We start from the raw sequence: 5414 nt of genomic DNA, 5'->3' as shown, positions 1-5414 counted from the left end.
AGCCTAGCAGCATAGTTCTGCACCATCTGGAGACGCTTAAGCAAATAGCTAGGGAGACCTAGATAGATGGCATTCGCGTAATCCAGATGGGACAGGACAGTGGCGATCACAACCTGGGTAATTGCTTCAGTCGTTAGTAGCCGCCTGACCTTCCAAATTTTTTTTAACTGGTAAAAGCATTTGGATACCACTTGTCCCCCTTGTGTTTTTAGTGAGAGGTCACTGTCCACAATGACTCCAAGGGTTTTAGCTGAAGGTGATGGTTGCGGAGCTTGACCCAGTTCTGAAGGCCAGTAGTGAGAGCCCCAGTACTTGGCACTATCCCCAGTCAGTACCAGTTCAGTTTTACCTGGGTTTAGTTTCAATTGATTTTGGTCCATCCAGGATTTAATAAACCTCATGGTTGACTGGAAATGGCTCAAAGAGTTTTCGGAGTTATCAATGGTGAAGAGTAGCTGCAGGTCATCTGCGTAGTTAAAAACTCTCACCTGTTTATCCCTCAAGATTTGTATAAGGGGGAGTATGTATATGTTAAAGAGATGGGGTGACAGGGAGGAGCCCTGTGGCACTCCGCAAGGGATGGCCTGTTTAACACCGGTCAAGTCCCCCAGTCGCACCGCTTGGGAGCGGTCCTCCAAGAAGGACCTCAACCAGCAGGCCGCCATGCCCTGTATGCCGGCCTGTCCGACACGGTCGATCAAGATGTTGTGGTCGACCGTGTCGAACGCGGCCGACAGGTCCAGTAGCACTAGGGCCTGGGGAGAACGTCTATCTACGCAGTCTCAAAGGGTATCCAAGACTGTGGTGACCACTGCCTCCGTGGAGTGTGCAGGCCGGAATCCAGCCTGATGGGGGTCAAAGCAAGAGGACTCCTCCAGAAAGTTAGAGAGGTTTTTCGCCACGTGTGCCTCTAAAATTTTCGCCAAATAAGGCAATAGAGAGATAGGCCTGAAGTTTGCCTTGCATCCAGGATCCGCCCCGGGTTTTTTTAATAGGGGTATGACCGTGGCTTCTTTAAAAGTGGACGGGACAATGCCCGACAAAAGGGAATCATTTAGAAGGGCAAGAGTAGGGGTTGGGTAAGTGGAGAAGCATTCTCTCAAGATGCGAGGGGGACAGATATCCAGTGGGGAGCCAGATTTGACTCTCATCATTAATTCCAGGAGCTGGCCATGGGTTATAAGTTGAAAATTAGTAAGAGTGGCAGAGCCTGTCTTTATTGCCATACCGGTCATGATTGGGGTCTTCGGTTGGGGAATGCTAGTTTTTATGTCTGTGATTTTATCAATAAAGTAAGAATTGAGTGAATCACACAGACACTGAGTGGGGATTACTTTAGGACGGACATTCTCCAGATTGGTCAGTTCATTGAAGACAGAGAAAATATCCTTAAATCTGTTTGATGAGTCCAGAATACGAGAGGAGAAATACTCCACCTTTGCTGCAGAGATGGCATTCATGTATTCCTTCCTCGCCCTAGTATATTTAGTTTTTTCCTCAGTTTCGTAGTTACGGCGCCACAGGCGCTCAAGCTGACGGAGAGCCAGTTTCTTGCTTTTTAAGTCGGCAGAAAACCATCTGTTAGCATCCGTACGCCGAGCGAGTTTAATTTTTTTATACGGGGCATGAAGATTGCTAGCCGCTTGTAGCCAATCGGTTAGAGAAGAGACTGATAGATTTATGTCGTTATCCAAAGGAGGGACATCATTTGCCAATGACTGTAGAAAAGCAGTCTTATCCATAGCGTTCCAGTTCCTAGCCAATTTACCAGCAGTTGGCACAGTGGTTTTGTTGTGGGTAACATAAATCTCAAATTTAAGGATCAAATGGTCTGACCATAGGCAAGGCAGGGTAAGCGGGGGAGTCACGCAAGTGGTATTAGACCACACGTGATCCAATATATGTCCTTTGTCATGAGTGGGGGAGAGCACCAGTTGCTTGAAGTTGAGGTTGGACAGAAGGTCAGTCAGTTCTGCTGATTGAGAGCCCTCTAAAGGATCTTTGTACCAGTAGTTGAAGTCGCCTACTAACATAACCCTGGCGTGATCCAGAGCTAGGTTGGCAACCTGCTCACTAAAGGCCATGGGGAACAGTGGCATTGAGGTGGGTGGTCTGTACAAAAGAACACATGCTATGGTCATGTGAGGGGTGGCGATTTTTAGTACAAGATTATCCGTGTTGGCTAATGTCAGACAGGTAAGAGTGGTGACCTCCAAGCTGGAGTGGATAATCGCCGCAACTCCACCTCCTCCTTTCGCGCTGGCGCGGTCTGCCTGGATAATATAGTAGTCAGGTGGTAGGGCTGCTATGATGTCAGGTGCAGAGGTAGGAGATAGCCACGTTTCTGCTAGCAGCAGGATGTCAGGCTTTTCCGTGGTGAGTAACAAAAAGATGTCCATCTGATGCTTGACGAGGGAACGGGTGTTGAGGTAAAGGATAGAAAGAGAATTGAGGGGTGGATTGGACATAGCCGAACATGCTGCACGGGTGGAAAGGTGACAGCCTTGGCGCAAGATACCATCCTTACAAAGTAGGTGGAGTGTATCCTTTGATAAGAGTAGATGATCATTGTTCTTATTACACTCCAGAAGATCGGCCCTGGAGTAATGGAAGGATTGGGTAGTATGGGGTGCCCCTAGTCCCGGTCGCCTCTGAAGGGGGCGTGGCCTCTGAAGGGGGCGTGGCCTGCGGGCTGAGCGAGGCGCTGGAAGCGTTCCACGCCTAGTTGCAGGGCAGCGCCGAGTCTGCCTTTCAAGCGTGAGAGGTGGGGGTGAGTGAGTTGTTTTAAAAAGAGCACAAGAATAACACAACAATGTTAAAAATGATCAGCCTCCCGGCTTTCCGCCTCAGGAGTGTCACAGCAAATGGGAGCGCTCGCAATCAGCGTCCCTTTAAAGTGACGGCCGGTGGGCGTGGCCTCTGAAGGGGCGTGGCCTGCGGGCTGAGCGAGGCGCTGGAAGCGTTCCACGCCTAGTTGCAGGGCAGCGCCGAGTCTGCCTTTCAAGCGTGAGAGGTGGGGGTGAGTGAGTTGTTTTAAAAAGAGCACAAGAATAACACAACAATGTTAAAAATGATCAGCCTCCCGGCTTTCCGCCTCAGGAGTGTGTCACAGCAAATGAACTTCTCTTTCTTAGCATTAAGCAATTTTCACATAATGGTCTCACTCCTGATTTTCTACATGCAAAAAACATTTGTTTGAATAGGATTTCATCCACGTAGGTAAATAACAAAAAATCAGGGACATAAACATAAAATATATATGCACCATGCTCTTGGTGGATTGCAACATGCACCCCTAAATTTCATTAAACTCCAAATCTTGTCCAAACGTACTCTTACCTTAATCTTCAGATTTTGTTCAAGCTCAGTTCTAAATACCTCTTCTAAGAAACTAGTGCTTTTTTGAAGTTAAACTATTCAAATTGGTGGGAGTCAATGCAGGGACGAAGTTTGTCACCATTTTACTTAAGCACAAAAAAGGCGCTCCTGCAGAAGATGTAGAGTGATGAATACTGTGCTACCTCTGACTGTCATCCAGGAACAGAAGCAGATCCTTTGTTTTCTTTGCTGCTACCGCACAAGTCTTCCCAAAACTGAGCATCCACTCCTGTGGACCAGTCAATAGCACAATTAAAGGAGCTATGAGGTGGGATCATACAGGTGTCAGTATTCTCATCCTGTGCAGTTCCCTCAACTTGCCTCTCATCATCATGTGCTGTGCTATGCCTGTTTTACCCTACCCTCCTATGCGACTTCTGGCTGTGATATCTTGAGCTAACTGGGCTGTAAATTATTACTCATCAAAAGGTTTTAATTTTGAATGTTGCCACACAGACTCTTAGGACAGAAGCCTTCAAAACGAACAAAACAATTATTGACACTTAAACAACTCTAAGACAATCAGTGTGTTCCCCTTTGCTATATTTTTTATTTGCTGAAGTCCAGTGCTTAATTTTAATTCTATGGCACAATTAACAAGCGACAACATTTTGTTTTCGTTACCGATTTAACCAGTATTTTGGCCTACATAGAAAAGTGTTACTTTCTAGCACACATCGGACTGTTTGCCATTTACTTGTGAGTTTCTGTCGCTTTACAGACGCGATGCCTTATTTATTTGATTTCTTACACTGACATGTGCGTGGGTTTTTTTCCACAAGGAAGCTTTACATTTTCGGTTTGCGATTGCCAAGACTCATGTTTCATGTTTCACTTCATCACTCCGATGGTTTCTCGGTTCTTTGCACATTTGAGTGAAAACGTGCTTTATTTCAAGTTGCACACAACCATATTTCATTCATGGTTCTTGATAAGCGAAATGTCAAAGCTCCTGCTTCTGGGCATGGTCTCCTCTGCATTTTTTACCGTCATGTGGTCAATTCAGCAAATGACCCCCTTCAACAGCACGTGATTACGTTGGGCATTATGGCTTCATTTCAGCTGTCTCCCACCTAAAATTGCCTCTCTTTGAATATAAGTCAATGGGGAAAATACATTCCCTTGATTTTATTTTACTAATCTACCACTTGCCTTCTCTAAAATGTTACTGAAAACAAAATTGGGCAACCCAATAAACCCTTGGAGGCTTGGGTAAATCTAATTCAGAATAAAATAAATGTGCCAACAAGGGACTCTTTTACAAAATGATTTTTGTCAATTCAAATAGTTATATTTAAGGAGCCCTAATTAGGGACTCCAAATGAACTAATTGACAAAGTCAATGATATTCATTCAAAACACGTGTATCAATCAAAAACAAAAACAAACAGGTGTATATTTTCTTTCAATGCAAATTTATATAGAAAAAATACATTCATAAAAAAGGGTACAGAATACAAGTCACATGAATACAAAAGGGATAGAGATAGACTGTCTATACGGATGTATGACGTTACAACTCATACTTTTACAACGCATACCAACCATTACAACAAATTTTTTACAACGCAAAAACTTTTACAACGCATGTATTTACAACGCATGTTTTTACAACGCAGATACCTTTACAACGCATACCATTACAACGTAAGTATTGGTAAGTATATATTAATTTTTTTATTTTAAAATAATTGAAAATAATATATTTAATTTAATTTCATTTCATTTCATTTCATTGATTTAATTTAAATTTTTATTTTTTTATTTTTACCCTGTACCCCTGTACCCCAAAATCCCAAAACTGACCCTGAACCCTAAAAATACCCCTGTACCCCAAAAACCCAAAACTGACCCTGAACCCTAAAAATACCCCTTTATCCAAAAACCCAAAACTGACCCTGAACCCCAAAAATACCCTTTTACCCAAAAACTGACCCTGAACCCCAAAAATATCCTTTTACCCAAAAACCCAAAACTGACCCTGAACTCTAAAAATACCCCTTTACCCAAAAACCCAAAACTGACCCTGAACCCTA

This window comes from Lissotriton helveticus, chromosome 3_1 (assembly GCF_964261635.1).
Source record: "Lissotriton helveticus chromosome 3_1, aLisHel1.1, whole genome shotgun sequence".
NCBI classification, from domain to species: domain Eukaryota; kingdom Metazoa; phylum Chordata; class Amphibia; order Caudata; family Salamandridae; genus Lissotriton; species Lissotriton helveticus.
Note: the sequence above shows the minus strand (reverse complement) of the source record.